Raw genomic sequence first — 19053 nt, 5'->3', positions numbered from 1 at the left:
TGAGTGAAATCTATGAGATTTCACTTAGTCACTTTCAGGCCAATGCTGCGTCAAAAGCCTGCGCCTGCTTGAAGCAGGCGTAGGTCTTGACGCAGCATTGTTAAGATGGGCACCCCCGAGCCTTGCTGGAGCTGCGTCGCGCTTGCGACGCAACTCCAGCAATGCGCCACCTTTACGGCACAGATGCGTCACGCATCTGTGCCGTTTTTGCCCCATGGTGCGCCGCATCATAAATGCGGCGCACCATGGGTGGCGGAGCAGTGGCGCACTGTGGCGCATGTTAACTGGCGCATCCCTGGGGATGCGCCAGTTAACATAAATCTGCCCCAGCGTCCCCCACCTGAGATCATTGCCCCCCTTGTAGGTCAGCACCCAGTGCGTCCGCACAGTTCTAAAGCCGGCCCTGCTGTTGATAAATTAGTTTCATGACCAGATTCAAAAAGTCTAAATTTAATATAGTTACAGGAGATCAAAAATAAGGAAACAGCTCTCAAAAAAAGATCAGGACACTACATTGCAAAGGCAAGGGCTAAAGAATGGGCATTGAATCACACTGTACAAACGAAATGCAAGGATATGCAAGGTAGGGGCATATTTACAAGGGCTTTATCTCTGCTTTTTTGGCTTACAAAGCTAAAAAAAGCGGAGATAAAACCAGCGCCCTATTTACAAGAGGGTGCTAACATGCATAATCACATGTTAGCACCCTTTTTCCCAACGCCTCCCTTTGCATCTCCAATGAGATGCAAAGTGGGCGTTACTGGGGGTACCCCAGATGGACTACCTTGCAAATACCGCTGATGTTTACATCGCGATATTTACAAGGCAGCCCACATGATTTTAGCACACATTAGATTTAGGCGAAAACTGCAGTTTTCTCCAAAATCTAACGTCTGCTAAAATCCTGACTCAGCCATCCCTAACATAGGGGGTAGATTATGCTGATAAGGTTATCGCACTTTTGCAGGGAACATCGCTGGAAAACCAGGGATGTTCCCTGCAAAAGGGAGATAACCTCGCTATCTCTGGAATTTTTATCGCCCTGGAGGAACGCGTTGTTAATTACGCGCTACCAGGGCGATAAATACCAGACATAGCCTGTGATAATATAATTATTGCTAAGGACAGCCAGCGATGATTATCACTGGCTGTTGTTAATATGCCCCGCAATTCTTTTTAGGTTTAGTGGCCATGTCCTGGCATAAACATTGCAGGCCTCATTTACAAGGCCCCTGCGCCAGTGGAGGATCAATTTTAATGACGCTGTGGTGACACACATTTCAGTGCCATAGCTACAAGGCCATGTAAGGCCACCCTGTGTGACTTTTCATGGCCTTGTAGATATGGGAAGAGGCTACACAGTGCAAGTCGCTGCATTGCCTCACACTGCAATAGGGAGGCATGCCATGGGAGTTACAGTGAGTATTCCAACGCAACTCCTATGCAACATTCTGTAAACCTGGGAATGCGTCAAAATCCTATGCCTCCCCAGGGGAGGCGCAGGGGAGACGGAACGAGAAGAAATGACATTACTTCTCCTCGTGTTTTTCTCTTTCTATGTGTGCTGCATTCAGCAGCACACATAGGAGGAAATCACCCCCATTGATTGTGTTTGTGCAGGAAGGTTTCCCATTCCTGCACATTAACAATTATTCCCCCAACGCAGGCACCCTTGCACCATGGTGCAAGGGTGCCTGCGTTGGCACATGGCAGCCAATTGAGCGCCGGTGCAGGGAAAGACGACAGGAATGCGCTGTATCTGATAGATATGGCGCATTCCAGCACTTTTCTTTGCCATAGGGTAGCACAGCAGGAAGGCTTGTGGTGCTTCACTACACCAAAATATGGTAAATGAAGCCCTGTATTGCAGCCTGCAGTAGTGTAGCCAGTGTATCATAAGCCCTGGTGCGAGGAATTAAATCGCAGCACTGGCTGCTGTTTGAATGACAAAATAAAGCAATAATCAGTGTTCACTGGGCTCCCTGAGCCTCTGGGCCATGGTGCCAATGCACCGGTTGCACCCATGAAGACTACAACCCTAGCTGCTGTAAAGATCACCCCAGATAGTGTGTGCAAACATCAAAGACACAGACACAAACACGAAGGGGTATATTTGGTGCAAATGTGCCTGTGTTGCATGCAGGATTGTTTTTGCGCAAGAAGGGGCACCTTCAAGCACAAAAACAATATTGAGAGGGGAAACATCATTTACAATGTGAAACGAACCACGCGATACCATTACATTGTGGGCATTACAATGAATGCATCTTTACCATACATTCCTTCACCACACATATAGTTACAACGACATGCCTTAGGGAAAGCGTCATTGGACTTTAAAGTCCAACGCTTTCTCTATTGTTGCACAGACTGGAGTTGGAATAGGGAAGGATACCACTCCAAAGTCCAGCGCTTTCCCTAAGGCATGTTGTAATGATATACGTGGTAAAAGTATGTGTGGTAAAGACGCATACATTGTAAAAAATGCACCGTAACGGCATTTGTGGTAAAGGTATGCGTTGTTCCAACATAAATCCTTCTGAGACACACTTTCCTCGCTCCATGTGTGCTGTGGAATGCAGCACACACAGAAAGAGGAAGTAATGAGGAGAAATAAAGACTTTTCTCCTTGTTCCACCTCCCCTGGGAAGGCGTAGCTTTTTGGTGCATTCCCAGGTTTACCAGTGATGGTAAATCTTGGAATGTGTCAAGATTCATGGGAGTTGCATGGGAACACCCATGCAATGTCCATGGAATCATTTTCCAGGGCAGACTAACACAATGCAGGAATTTGCGTTATCAAGCCACGTAGGGCCAAGCAAAGTGGCCTAGTGTAGCTAATAAAACGCATATTAGGTTTTGCGTCCTGCATGCACCACGTTACATGGTGAAAATGCGATGCAAACCCTTGATAATTAGGGCCGTATTGTAGAGTTGCTGTGGACTAAAGACCACTCCTTAAGCGTGGTCTCCCTTTTTATTAAGGCCCACATGTCAGGATGCCAGGCTGTACCATTGCCTGAATGCCAGTGGGGTATATACAGAAATTTGCTATTGTAGCACTCATTTCTACTCCCCTCTCCCCCTACTCAGGGACAAGACTTGGTTGTGAGGGGGTGACCTTGCCCAATTGTTTTGTGCTTTTGGGGGAGAGTGCGAGGGAAAACTGGATTTGGGTGAGGTCAAATCGCTTACATAGCTCTGCTCTGTGGCAGTTCCCCCAGACTGTGAGTCACACTTGTTTCCTTGGCTGTAACCCCATAAGTACAGATCAGGTAGGCCACCTCATGGGACTCTCACAACCTTCCTAAAGTGTGAGATGTTTTGAGCGACAGTCTCCACTCCACGGCTGGCAGTGACCATGATCCCCTTCACTGCTGTCACAAACCTTGGGGATGCCTCGAAAGGCAGACAGAAATTTCTCCCTGGGCTGCGATCTCGCACCAGCACTGAATCCCCTGGACAGACTTGATGTTGTCTTTTACGCTTCCTTCGTGAGGAATATTCATTGTTGCTTGTCCTCTGGGCGTCCGATTGGCTTGGAAGTTCTGGGTGTTCGTCCACCGCGGGTTATGAGTAACAGTGTTGTTGATTATTCATTTGAGGCACATCCTGCTGGGAGCTATTTCTGTGGTGGAGTGTGGAGAGTTGTATGACAGAAGCACGCATGGCAGAACCATGCGTGCCCCTACAACGCGGTCCCAACCTCAAATGCATCTTAACCACGCATTCCTTTACCATGCATGCCTTTACCACGCATGCCTTTACCACACAATTTCGTTGTAAAGACATGATTAGAAAAGGGATATGCGTGGTAAAGATCAACACTACCTCATCACCTCTCCCCGCCCTTAGTCATAAAATTCTACCCTCCTACTTTGCCCCCTTGCCCTGAGGACTAAAACGTACCTCCACGCTGCCTTAAAAACTACCCCTTCCCATTTCCCCGCCCTGAGGCCCAAAACCCTGCCCCCTTTAATAAAACGACCCCAACCCCCCCGGCCCTGAGCCCTAAGTCTGACACCCACCCCTAAAAACTCCCCCCAAACCCAGCCCCAGCCCTAAAAACTACCCAGACCCCCTCCCTGAGCCTTAAAACCCTGCCCCCTTTTAAAAAGATTCTCTGACCGCCCTGCCTTGAACGCTAAAACTGACCCCGCCCCTAAAAACTACCCCCCCCCCCACAAACAAAGTCCCAGCCCTTAAAACCTGCTGCACATTCCTTGCCTGGGTAGGTTTGCAATTATGTATGGGAAGTGCAGCATCCAATACCTCTTCGCAGGAATATTTCACCCAGGGTTAGGCAGCTGTTGTTATGTTTGTCCCACTTGTATTCCATAAATGGTTTACATTATAAGAGGGTTCACATACTAGCCTCAATATTTTTTTCACTTTTATATTATAACACCTTTGTTGCCACTAGATCTTTTTCCTCCTTTCATCTTCCACTGCAGGGAGTATTTGCTTGGAGACGGCATGAGATTAAAAGAGCACTGGACCTTGAAACATAATATTTTAGTAAAATCGTCAAAATTCCCCTCAATAGTCATTTGGAATTTTGGTAGCTGACATGAAACTTTGAAAAGGAGTTTTCATCAACAATACATTTCTAACTTGTGATCCAGTGTGACTCCACAATAAGGACCAGGAATCAAGTAATATAGTTAAAAAGGTTTTATTTTAGATTATCGATTACCCCAGTATATACACAAACCAGAAATAAGGTCAGTAAATGCAGGTATAAAAAAGGTAAACTGAAGTATCTCAGTTGGTTAATGTGCAACAGAAAAATATATCCAATCGCAATAATCACAATTGTATAACCACAGATCAAATCAAACATGTGTTCCATAAAGAACTTTAGAAAGGAAGTTTCCCTCTCCTATCATAGACTAGATATAAGGTCATCTAAAAAGAATCTCTTTGTCAGCAGCTTAGGACAAAAAGAAAGAAAGGTGTCAGCAAGATCAGACTTTAGTGGAAGTCCAAAAAAAAAGGAATTCAGGGCCACATTATCAAGAAAGGGCGATACATTATCGCCGCTTTTATCGGCAGAAAAACTGCCGCTAAAGCGTCAATAATGGGCTTGATAAAATCCCCTTGTGAATTCCCATAGAAGCCCAGGTTATGGTGTTAACCTGGGCTTCTATGGGAATTCACAAGAGCATATTATCAAGCCCATTATCGCCATGTTAGCGGCAGTTTCCTGCAGATAAAAGCGGCGATAATGTATCGCCCTTTCTTGATAATATGACCCCCAGTGTTTAGCGTAAAGCTTCACACTTGCAAGAATAGGGCAAGCAGAGAGGTCTGCACCTTTCCAAGTCCAAAGGAATCTGGTCTGCTCTACACCAATTTAAAAGGATCAAGAAATTCAGAACATTCTTGTCTCTCTTACACCACCACGGCCAATCAGGTCACTGCTTGGGTTCATCTGCAACATCAGTTCTGTTTCACACCACACTGCACTGCAGCTTTGGTTCTCAACCTCGAACATCTTGCCATCCTGGTACATCATGAACAGAAGGCCTCTTTTGACCATTGTTACTCCACCTTCGTGGCCAAGTTTCTTCTCAGACCTCTCTATCAGTCATCTAATAAAAACAATGAGCCTTTCTCTAACTAACAAATATCATGATAATTAACCTGTAAAGGAAAGAGAAAACCTGCTGGCAAAGCAAAATACATTTAAACTGATGCCTGTAGTCAGGCTAACTTTAGTTAAGCATTTTAATGTGCACTTTGTGTACATGGTAATACATGCATGTGTAACACGGAATAAATGTAAAACTTGAGTAAATGAGTGCATGTTTACATACGCAAATGTCACTTTCAAAATAAATGTAATATAACTTGAAACGTAAGTGTAAAATGTAAATGAGAATTACATCTCTTCATGATTTAGTTGAACATTAGTGCACATGTAAATAATTCATTAGTTTCTACAATGAATACATTTCAATAATGCATTTAAATGTGTCACTCACATTAATAAAGTTAAGGCACACAGTGAATATCACGTCAAGTGAATGCACATAGTTTGCACCTCTGTGACGTTTGGGTATGGGGGTCTAAACTTCATTGCTCCAAGATCAATTCATAAACTGGCCATATGCGCCTACAGAGTCACTCTCCACGCGAACAAAACATGCCTCTACGGCTCGCAATGAGGGCATTAGCATGCCTTTGCTGACCTACAGGGCGAATGTCCTTAAAAATAACTAGAGGGGGGTGGGGAAGTAATTAGCATATGTAATGACTTTAGATGCAGTGAAATCGTGGGAAGACAAGCTGATCCAAGTTTAAGAATGTAAATATATTGAAGCTTGTTAGCTTTAAAATCTCAATTACACATAGTAGCCGCAAGATGGCAGCAAAGGAACAGAACATTCCCAAGTCCTAGTACATTTACTCCATTAGCAGAGAAACCTCGATAGGAAAGGCAATTTAGCATTTGATTTGATCAAAGCAAAGCAGAGTTTTTCTTCTTCTTAGCTACTTTTTATTAGTTTTAGGGACTCACTATGGACATCATCTACTAAGTTGGCATAGGGCAAAGCCTTTCTGCAGCACTGCCCTGCATCAAAAGAAAAGGGCACGAATAAACTGTATCTATGAGATACGGTGCATTCCTCTTCTTTTTCACGGCGCTGATGCACAAATGGCAGCCACACGCCAACGCGGGCAGCCCAAGTGTTTCTAGGTGGAAATCATGTTGTTTTTGTGGGGGAAGGGACACCTTCCTTCACAAAAACAACCCTTAGGCCACCCCTGGTGATGCGTTGACTTTTGACTCATTTCCAGGTTTACAGCATGTTATATATCTGGGAATGTGTCAAATGCCATGGGTGTTACATGGGAACGCCCACCATAATGCCCATGGCATGACTTCCCCCCGCAGTGTGAGGCAACGCAGCAATTTGAGCTGTGCTGCCTCACACATTGGGGCTCATTTACAGGAAACTGAAGCATGACTGCGCTAAAGCAGCAATGAGCCAGTTTACTTGCACCTGCAACAAAATAGCTTACTACACCATGGATGTGCCGTATTTACAATACAGCACTCCAAGGTGCAAGGAAACTGACACACCACCAGCAATGAGTCAAAAAAAGTGAGGCTGCATCAGATTAATCTGACGCAAGTAGACTACTGTACGGGGACCAGTGTGTTAGACCATGAAAAGATGACAAAGTTACCTTTTGCTCTAACATATTAGTCCTGAATGTGACGCATAGAAGTGGACCTAGTACCCACTTGTATGTGTGACATCAGCACGTAGTGTCACAAAATGTGACATTACGTGCACATACCTACCTTCTGTGGCTCACTTACCTTGTGACTTGATTGTAGATTGCAGTCAAGTCACTACAACTGATGTGGTCCCTTTTCCACAGCTTATGCATCATCCCTACGCCTGGGTTTAGCAGGCATAGGGATTGTGATGTATTGGCATTGCAGCGGCCCAAAGCACCTAAAACTGAAAAAGTGGTAAGTACCACTGCGCCAGGTTTATGGGAGGTGTTTCCAAAGGAATGCATACCTTGCATAAATTAAAAATTAGCATGGGGCAGCCAATTCCAACACAGGAAAAAAACGACGTAACCTGAAAAAAAGCGATGCATCTGCATCCATGTCAATATGGAGCAAATGAAGTGCCACCATTGCATCAAAAAAAGTGACACAATGGCAGAGCAAAGCAGTGCAAGGCAGTGCAAGGAGCTTGTAAATGAGCCCCCAGATCTACGAGCCCATGAAAGGCCACTCAGGGTGGCTTTATGTGGCCTTGTAGATATGGTAAGCCTAGTCTGCCGTCAGAACGTCACAAAATGATGATCCGGTGGCGCACTGGGCTTGTAAATAAGCCCCTATGCATTTGGCGGACTAACATCCTTGTGCAGATATTTGCCCTAAAAAGTGGATCCACTTTGGGGCAAAAGAGCTACTGCAGGCTGGTTGGGGCTGCATGGAGGATTTCTCTTCACCATCTGACTTGTGTCATTTCCGAAGTCTGTCTTTAGAAATTACATAAATAATGCCCCCCCCCCAACCCTCCCCCCACAGGATAAGAGTTTTCTCCCAGTATGTCGAGGACATTTCTGGGCTTTTTATTTCAGGGATTGTCATGGATGATAAGGTGCTTGGAAAGGTGTCAGAGTACCTTAAATAAGGTGGGCCCGTAATTGCCATTTCTACCTAAAGGATTTTTCCTATGGTGGAGCCAGAGGTGAATCTGCCGCTGGGAGGGGAAACAGTAGGAGGGTGAAAGAGGCATCCACCAATTTTTGCTGATTGTCCTTATACTGTCCTTCTCTAAATCAAAGTCTTAGTGGGCTATTTAGAGTTTAGTTTTAGTAGAGCACTGAAATATTGGCAAATGCTATACCTACCAACCTCTCATCTCACTAGAAACACCCACTCTGAGAGGTGCCTGCCAGCATTCGGTATGGAGTCGGAAAACAAATGTCGGTAATAAGGCCGGGATTTTCGATACCTTGTGCGCTTTTAGGAAAAGACCATCAATGTCTCAGATGTGCTGGAAGAACTCTTTCGATACCAAAGGGGATGATGGATGGAACGTTTGAGCAAATGAAATCAGACACTCACCCCCAGTCAACTGATCTGGGTTTAACCCATCATCATTCTTTAGCTCACTCCACCACCCCAGTTCAGACATGGCTATATGCAAATCAGTCTGACCCTGTGCCCCAGGGGAACAGCCAAGCCCGAAATTCCAAGCCATGTCTTCCCTGGACTGGAAACAAGCATCCTGGGACCGGTTTCGGGTTCATAATCCTCATCAGCCAGGCTATCTTGAATCGGGTGGCAAAGTGAGCAAGGGACCCACGTATGGCAACTTAGGGCCAACAAAGCGATACCAAAGGGGATGATGGACGGAACGTTTGAGCAAATCAAACACTCACCCCCAGTCAACTGATCTGGGTTTAATCCATCATCATTCTTTATCTCACTCCACCACCCCAGTTCAGACATGGCCATATCCTAGGATGCTTCCTTACGTTCCAGGGAAGATCAGTTGTTTATGCTCTTTGGAGCCGTGGGCGGACGAGCTCCGGACCCCGCACCTGCGTGCCTTTGTGTGGTACTATACCTGGTGATATTTGGTAGCACGCAGCAACCCCAGAAGATGGCCAAATCCCTGCTGACGAGGGGTAAATACCCCGAAACACATGTACAGGGATGGCGAAGACTTGAAGATACTCGAGAATTCGAAAGAAGATGCATCGCAGAAAACGGTACTACAATTACCATGGTCCTTAGGGGCGATCCCGCTGCTGTATAAGCAGTGTGCGACCCCATTTTCCTGATGTTTATGCTCTTTGGAGCCGTGGGCTGAGGAGCTCCGGACCCCGCACCTGCGTGCCTTTGTGTGGTACTATACCTGGTGATATTTGGCAGCACGCAGCAACCCCAGAAGATGGCCTAATCCCTGCTGACGAGGGGTAAATATGCCGAAACACGTGTACAGGGATGGCGAAGACTTGAAGATGCTCGAGAATTCGAAAGAAGATGCATCGCAAAAAACGGTACTACAATTACCATGGTCCTTAGGGGCGATCCCGCTGGTGTATAAGCAGTGTGCGACCCCATTTTCCTAATGTTTATGCTCTTTGGAGCCGTGGGCTGACGAGCTCGGGACCCCGCACCTGCGTGCCTTTGTGTGGTACTATACCTGGTGATATTTAGCAGCACGCAGCAACCCCAGAAGATGGCCTAATCCCTGCTGACGAGGGGTAAATACCCCGAAACACGTGTACAGGGATGGCGAAGACTTGCAGATACTCGAGAATTCGAAAGAAGATGCATCGCAGAAAACAGTACTACAATTACCATGGTCCTTAGGGGCGATCCTGCTGGTGTATAAGCAGTGTGCGACCCCATTTTCCTAATGTTTATGCTCTTTGGAGCCGTGGGCTGACGAGCTCGGGACCCCGCACCTGCGTGCCTTTGTGTGGTACTATACCTGGTGATATTTGGCAACACGCAGCAACACCAGAAGATGGCCTAATCCCTGCTGACGAGGGGTAAATACCCCGAAACACGTGTACAGGGAAGGCGAAGACTTGAAGATACTCAAGAATTCGAAAGAAGATGCATCGCAGAAAACAGTACTACAATTACCATGGTCCTTAGGGGCGATCCCGCTGGTGTATAAGCAGTGTGCGACCCCATTTTCCTAATGTTTATGCTCTTTGGAGCCGTGGGCTGACGAGCTTGGGACCCCGCACCTGCGTGCCTTTGTGTGGTACTATACCTGGTGATATTTGGCAGCACGCAGCAACCCCAGAAGATGGCCTAATCCCTGCTGACGAGGGGTAAATACCCCGAAACACGTGTACAGGGATGGCGAAGACTTGAAGATACTCGAGAATTCGAAAGAAGATGCATCGCAGAAAACGGTACTACAATTACCATGGTCCTTAGGGGCGATCCCGCTGGTGTATAAGCAGTGTGCGACCCCATTTTCCTAATGTTTAGGCTCTTTGGAGCCGTGGGCTGACGAGCTCGGGACCCCGCACCTGCGTGCCTTTGTGTGGTACTATACCTGGTGATATTTGGCAGCACGCAGCAACCCCAGAAGATGGCCTAATCCCTGCTGACGAGGGGTAAATACCCCAAAACACGTGTACAGGGATGGTGAAGACTTGAAGATACTCGAGAATTCGAAAGAAGATGCATCGCAGAAAACAGTACTACAATTACCATGGTCCTTAGGGGCGATCCCGCTGGTGTATAAGCAGTGTGCGACCCCATTTTCCTAACATTATCCCCTTTGGTATCGCTTCGGAAGAACTCTTTCAGCACTCCAGGACTATTACTTAAACATTTCCAGCACAAACCCCTACTATATCTTTGGAAAATATAAAAACAAATGTGACCTGAGCTGTTATTCCACTAAGACTTAGGGGCAGATTTGCAATTTTTTCACATAGCGCACTGCAGCTGCCACAAATATCGAGCAGCGTAGGTGAAAAGGAGAGAGGAGGAGAGCTCCCTATTTACTAAAATATGTCACTCTCCTTCCCTTTCACTGGTGCCGGTGTTGAAATCAGCTGCCGTGTGCCATGGAGACACCTTTATGCTGTGTCTCCGTGAGTCTAGCATAGGTTTTGTACTGGAAGGAACCCATCCAGTACAAAATACTATGCACAGACTCACTTTAATCATTTTCCCACTTTTTATGTGTGCTGTAAAGTGCAGCTCACATACAAAGACGAAAAATGAAGGAGAAATGAAAGCATTTCTCCTTCATTGTGCCTATGTGAAAAGAGTGCAGTTTTCTCACGCTAAACTCAATCTACTTTATTTAGTAAATTGGGTTTAGCGTGAAAAACCTTGGGTGGTTGAATGAGAATGCCCATGCCCCACCCTTGGTATGTCCCCGTGGCGCAAAGTAAAGAAAAGTAGCGCTATACACTGCTCGCATTACATTTCTGTTATTTCCAGCACTAAACAAGTTTGGCGCTGAAAAGTAAATTGGGAATTTTTTTTTTTTTTTGCAGATTTGCATCACTTTTGTGATGCAAACACGGCGCAAAATCTCAGTAAATCTCCCGTAGGTGTGCAATCCAGCATAGTGCAATTTTGCCAAAAAGTGGTGCCCACTGTTTTGGAGGAAGCGCTTTTGCCAAATAGTCCCTTCCGTATAGCCTGAAACCCAAACAATAATGTGCGGGCTGCTACTGTAGTTGTGGAGGCAGCCAATTGTGACCTCATTACAAGTGGCCTGTTAATTCCGATGAGGCCTCTTCATTTCGATGAGGCCAGTTGTAGCAGCTATTGCTGCCATCGGAATAAAAAGATCTAAGGGGATCCCTTTACTTTCACGCAGAGAATGTGGCTGCTAAAAGAAGCTAAAATCTTCAGGTATAGGTACCAGAGAAAATGAGGAATTAGAAGAGGATTCGGACAAGCTATGGAAGGTGAAGTGCTGCTAGGGAGCAGTAGATGTCAAGAACTGACCTGCCCTCTGACCTGGATGCCAAACTATCAGGCATATTTACAAGGGAATATCACCACCAGAACATCACTTTTAGCAATGTTCTGGTGGCGATATGCCCTTTTCCATATTTACAAAGCGGCGTTAAGGGACACCTTCCTGCACATAAACAATCATTCCCAGCAACGCAGGCTTCCTTGCACTGTGGTGCAAGGGTGTCTGCGTTGGCGCTAGGCAGCTAAATTTGGCACCAGTGCTAGGGAAAACACAGGGAATGTACCATATTCTTGTGAATGTGGCACATCCTTGTGTTTTGAAAATGTCAGAGTACGCACTGCCAAAGTTGGCGCAGCTCCGTGCTCAAAAATATGCCTCTACGTGTCTTCCTTTGCTTTGACACCTCCACAATCACAACTTTATCTGCAACAGACACTTCCCATCTACAAAGTTGAGTTGAACAAATAAGTACATGTGGCATGTTCTTTGGATTTCGAGCTCTTTGGAGCCGTGGGCTGACGAGCTCGGGACCCCGCACCTGCGTTCCTTTGTGTGGTACTATACCTGGTGATATTTGGCAGCACGCAGCAACCCCAGAAGATGGCCTAATCCCTGCTGACGAGGGGTAAATACCCCAAAACACGTGTACAGGGATGGCGAAGACTTGAAGATACTCGAGAATTCGAAAGAAGATGCATCGCAGAAAACAGTACTACAATTACCATGGTCCTTAGGGGCGATCCCGCTGGTGTATAAGCAGTGTGCGACCCCATTTTCCTAACATTATCCCCTTTGGTATCGCTTCGGAAGAACTCTTTCAGCACTCCAGGACTATTACTTAAACATTTCCAGCACAAACCCCTACTATATCTTTGGAAAATATAAAAACAAATGTGACCTGAGCTGTTATTCCACTAAGACTTAGGGGCAGATTTACAATTTTTTCACATAGCGCACTGCAGCTGCCACAAATATCGAGCAGCGTAGGTGAAAAGGAGAGAGGAGGAGAGCTCCCTATTTACTAAAATATGTCACTCTCCTCCCCTTTCACTGGTGCCGGTGTTGAAATCAGCTGCCGTGTGCCATGGAGACACCTTTATGCTGTGTCTCCGTGAGTCTAGCATAGGTTTTGTACTGGAAGGAACCCATCCAGTACAAAATACTATGCACAGACTCACTTTAATCATTTTCCCACTTTTTATGTGTGCTGTAAAGTGCAGCTCACATACAAAGACGAAAAATGAAGGAGAAATGAAAGCATTTCTCCTTCATTGTGCCTATGTGAAAAGAGTGCAGTTTTCTCACGCTAAACTCAATCTACTTTATTTAGTAAATTGGGTTTAGCGTGAAAAACCTTGGGTGGTTGAATGAGAATGCCCATGCCCCACCCTTGGTATGTCCCCGTGGCGCAAAGTAAAGAAAAGTAGCGCTATACACTGCTCGCATTACATTTCTGTTATTTCCAGCACTAAACAAGTTTGGCGCTGAAAAGTAAATTGGGAATTTTTTTTTTTTTTTTGCAGATTTGCATCACTTTTGTGATGCAAACACGGCGCAAAATCTCAGTAAATCTCCCGTAGGTGTGCAATCCAGCATAGTGCAATTTTGCCAAAAAGTGGTGCCCACTGTTTTGGAGGAAGCGCTTTTGCCAAATAGTCCCTTCTGTATAGCCTGAAACCCAAACAATAATGTGCGGGCTGCTACTGTAGTTGTGGAGGCAGCCAATTGTGACCTCATTACAAGTGGCCTGTTAATTCCGATGAGGCCTCTTCATTTCGATGAGGCCAGTTGTAGCAGCTATTGCTGCCATCGGAATAAAAAGATCTAAGGGGATCCCTTTACTTTCACGCAGAGAATGTGGCTGCTAAAAGAAGCTAAAATCTTCAGGTATAGGTACCAGAGAAAATGAGGAATTAGAAGAGGATTCGGACAAGCTATGGAAGGTGAAGTGCTGCTAGGGAGCAGTAGATGTCAAGAACTGACCTGCCCTCTGACCTGGATGCCAAACTATCAGGCATATTTACAAGGGAATATCACCACCAGAACATCACTTTTAGCAAAGTTCTGGTGGCGATATGCCCTTTTCCATATTTACAAAGCGGCGTTAAGGGACACCTTCCTGCACATAAACAATCATTCCCAGCAACGCAGGCTTCCTTGCACTGTGGTGCAAGGGTGTCTGCGTTGGCGCTAGGCAGCTAAATTTGGCACCAGTGCTAGGGAAAACACAGGGAATGTACCATATTCTTGTGAATGTGGCACATCCTTGTGTTTTGAAAATGTCAGAGTACGCACTGCCAAAGTTGGCGCAGCTCCGTGCTCAAAAATATGCCTCTACGTGTCTTCCTTTGCTTTGACACCTCCACAATCACAACTTTATCTGCAACAGACACTTCCCATCTACAAAGTTGAGTTGAACAAATAAGTACATGTGGCATGTTCTTTGGATTTCGAGCTCTTTGGAGCCGTGGGCTGACGAGCTCGGGACCCCGCACCTGCGTTCCTTTGTGTGGTACTATACCTGGTGATATTTGGCAGCACGCAGCAACCCCAGAAGATGGCCTAATCCCTGCTGACGAGGGGTAAATACCCCAAAACACGTGTACAGGGATGGCGAAGACTTGAAGATACTCGAGAATTCGAAAGAAGATGCATCGCAGAAAACAGTACTACAATTACCATGGTCCTTAGGGGCGATCCCGCTGGTGTATAAGCAGTGTGCGACCCCATTTTCCTAACATTATCCCCTTTGGTATCGCTTCGGAAGAACTCTTTCAGCACTCCAGGACTATTACTTAAACATTTCCAGCACAAACCCCTACTATATCTTTGGAAAATATAAAAACAAATGTGACCTGAGCTGTTATTCCACTAAGACTTAGGGGCAGATTTACAATTTTTTCACATAGCGCACTGCAGCTGCCACAAATATCGAGCAGCGTAGGTGAAAAGGAGAGAGGAGGAGAGCTCCCTATTTACTAAAATATGTCACTCTCCTCCCCTTTCACTGGTGCCGGTGTTGAAATCAGCTGCCGTGTGCCATGGAGACACCTTTATGCTGTGTCTCCGTGAGTCTAGCATAGGTTTTGTACTGGAAGGAACCCATCCAGTACAAAATACTATGCACAGACTCACTTTAATCATTTTCCCACTTTTTATGTGTGCTGTAAAGTGCAGCTCACATACAAAGACGAAAAATGAAGGAGAAATGAAAGCATTTCTCCTTCATTGTGCCTATGTGAAAAGAGTGCAGTTTTCTCACGCTAAACTCAATCTACTTTATTTAGTAAATTGGGTTTAGCGTGAAAAACCTTGGGTGGTTGAATGAGAATGCCCATGCCCCACCCTTGGTATGTCCCCGTGGCGCAAAGTAAAGAAAAGTAGCGCTATACACTGCTCGCATTACATTTCTGTTATTTCCAGCACTAAACAAGTTTGGCGCTGAAAAGTAAATTGGGAATTTTCTTTTTTTTTTGTTGCAGATTTGCATCACTTTTGTGATGCAAACACGGCGCAAAATCTCAGTAAATCTCCCGTAGGTGTGCAATCCAGCATAGTGCAATTTTGCCAAAAAGTGGTGCCCACTGTTTTGGAGGAAGCGCTTTTGCCAAATAGTCCCTTCTGTATAGCCTGAAACCCAAACAATAATGTGCGGGCTGCTACTGTAGTTGTGGAGGCAGCCAATTGTGACCTCATTACAAGTGGCCTGTTAATTCCGATGAGGCCTCTTCATTTCGATGAGGCCAGTTGTAGCAGCTATTGCTGCCATCGGAATAAAAAGATCTAAGGGGATCCCTTTACTTTCACGCAGAGAATGTGGCTGCTAAAAGAAGCTAAAATCTTCAGGTATAGGTACCAGAGAAAATGAGGAATTAGAAGAGGATTCGGACAAGCTATGGAAGGTGAAGTGCTGCTAGGGAGCAGTAGATGTCAAGAACTGACCTGCCCCCTGACCTGGATGCCAAACTATCAGGCATATTTACAAGGGAATATCACCACCAGAACATCACTTTTAGCAATGTTCTGGTGGCGATATGCCCTTTTCCATATTTACAAAGCGGCGTTAAGGGACACCTTCCTGCACATAAACAATCATTCCCAGCAACGCAGGCTTCCTTGCACTGTGGTGCAAGGGTGTCTGCGTTGGCGCTAGGCAGCTAAATTTGGCACCAGTGCTAGGGAAAACACAGGGAATGTACCATATTCTTGTGAATGTGGCACATCCTTGTGTTTTGAAAATGTCAGAGTACGCACTGCCAAAGTTGGCGCAGCTCCGTGCTCAAAAATATGCCTCTACGTGTCTTCCTTTGCTTTGACACCTCCACAATCACAACTTTATCTGCAACAGACACTTCCCATCTACAAAGTTGAGTTGAACAAATAAGTACATGTGGCATGTTCTTTGGATTTCTGACACATCACAATAGAAGTCAGGGGGCATAGTGAAAAAATGGGACTGTGGCTGAATGTAAAAATGACCAAGTGATGGCAACATGTGTAGCAAGCACCATTAAAATTGATGGTGAATTTGAGGAAGTGGTGGACAGCTTCTGTCTTCTGGGATAAACCATCAATAATAAAGGTTCCAGCAGTCAAGACATACGCCGCAGTCTTGCAGGGGCAGAGCTGCAATGAAAAACTTGGAAAAGATATACAGATCCACCAACATACTTATGGTAACACAGGTCAGAATTATACAAGCAATTACATTTCCTGAGATGCTGTATGGATGCAAATGTTTGTTAACAAGAAAGCAGGACAGAAAGACCACAGATGCCTTACACTGTGGTATTGGAGGAGATTTCTTAATTACTCAGGAAAACAAATAAGTCTGTCCTTGATTAAATCAAGGTGGAAATTTCACTTGAAGCACAGATCACCGGATTGATACTTTAGACACATAGGGCTTCATTTAGAATAGAATGGAGCAGCGCGGTGCCACAAGCAATTTTGCATTCTAAAAGTGCAGGAATGCACTATATTTACAAGAATAAAGTGCATTCCTGTACTGACCTCTGCGCCGGTGCAAAGAAAGCAGCCTAGCGCCAACGCAGGCACCCTTGCGTCATGGTGCAAGGGTTCTCGCTTTGCAGGGATGATTGATGTTGTGCAGGAATTGACACTTTTCTGCAGAAAATCAATCTGTGGAGGTGACTTCCTCCCTGTACGTGTGCAGCAGAATGCAGCACACACAGGAAGAGGAAAAAACAAGGAGAGATAAGGATATTGCTCCTCGTTACGCTCCTCGTCTCGCCTCCCTTTGGGTAGCGACAGAATCTGATGCATTCCCAGGTTTATGATTCCTTGTAAATCTGGAAATGCTTCAGATTCCATGGGTGTTCTGCATGAAAGGGGCACATATTTACAATGCCATGAAAAGCCACGGAAAGTGAAACCAGAGAGTCAAAAATAAGTGATGGTATGGCGGCACAAAAGTGACGCTAGGGCCTCGTAAATGAGGCCCATAATGTGAAGTCTCAGTTCTGTGGAAAAGACTGGTTACGTGAAATTGTTGAAGGAAAAACGAGGAAGAGACTGACCACCAGCAAAGTGGGTGGGCTCTATCCAAGCAGTAACGAGCTCGCAGGTGCGAAATATTCTGGAGATATATATATGGTTGCACTGAGCCACATATCAACAAGCAATCCATTGTATGCTATGTATAAATCTGTCAGAATTTTGGATCTGCATCTCAGACCGCAACTAGCCTGTTTTCTTGTTAGTCAGTTACACCCAGGAGGTTGTCATAGTCTCTTTCATCTCTGTTTACCAACAGTAACCTGGGAGATTGTAAAAGAACCATCTGATAACCATTCACAGTTCAGAGTCTATGGTAGTCCTTTGGCAAAGCTCATACCTAGCCACAGACTACTTTCTTCACTGATGCAGACGACACTCAGAACTTTCTGAAGATTGACTCCTCTAATCCGGCCGCCCTAGGACTTGCTCTGCAGTCACCACTTTGTGGATGCATCAGAAAGTTTTTCGACTGGCAGTAAGGCTGAAATGCTAATTTGAGTTTTACAAAAATATCTGGATATCACATTTCTGGTTGAAGTTCTTGGGCTGTGTCACACCCCTTCGGAGACAGAAACCAATTTTGGCATTTTGAGGTATGACCATCTGTCTTTTGCATGGCAAATAATTAAAGTTGCTCCTGTGTGCCGCTAACAGCTTTGTATTCTAATGTTAGTATAGCTAAGAAGGCTAGCACTAAGCAGTCACTTGCGTTGGCTAATATTTCTTAGAAGTTGGACTACCTCAATATCCTCCGTGTAGGGTTCCACAATGTAGAGCCTTTGGAATGCAGCACCATATATGGTCGTCACCACCTGTCACAGCAAATGCAGTTCCTCTGTCTGGCTCTGTCATACTGCACTGGCTGGCAGTAAATACATTTCAAAGATGTGCACACAAATGATGACTGATTAGGAGTTGGGCCTTGTAGGGAGCTGGCTCTGTATATACGATACTCAACAAAAACGACCTGGTCCTAATCATTATAGGCAATAATTTTATCATCACCTGTCTAATCACGTGTGTGGATTTACTTAAATCTAACAGTGATATTCTCTCTATCGACAGAGTGTGCCTTCTTAATATCTTCTTAAACCCACTATGTGTCTATATGTGCCTGCTTGACTGTCATTCAGGCAATCTACTAAGTGTAGAAAAAGTGTAGAAAAATGTGTGTGAGGAAGGAAGGAACCTCACGGGAGCAACCACCAGGGAACTACTGACTGGTATTCGTCAGTTTGTTCCTCTTATCATCATTGGCTCCTTCCAACCATAAATGAAAAGAATGGCAAAAAATGATGTGCAAGGAAAATAATAATGAACAACTCAAAAAGTGATTCTACCTAATTACATTCATGTGCACCTCAACCCCCAAGGGTACAAGAGCCGCTATCTGGCGCTCTACCTATGCTAAAAAATGGGTTAGATATCCCTAGCTGTGTGATACTCTTTATTCTGTGCTGGGTATCTACTCCTATTAAAACCTACACTCTACAGTTGAGCTTCGTTTTAATATATAGGAAGCCAACATGTTTCGTTGCCTGTCTATCTTGGTCGGCAACTTCATCAGGGCTGGGGG

Source organism: Lissotriton helveticus, chromosome 1_1 (assembly GCF_964261635.1).
Source record: "Lissotriton helveticus chromosome 1_1, aLisHel1.1, whole genome shotgun sequence".
Lineage (NCBI taxonomy): Eukaryota > Metazoa > Chordata > Amphibia > Caudata > Salamandridae > Lissotriton > Lissotriton helveticus.
Note: the sequence above shows the minus strand (reverse complement) of the source record.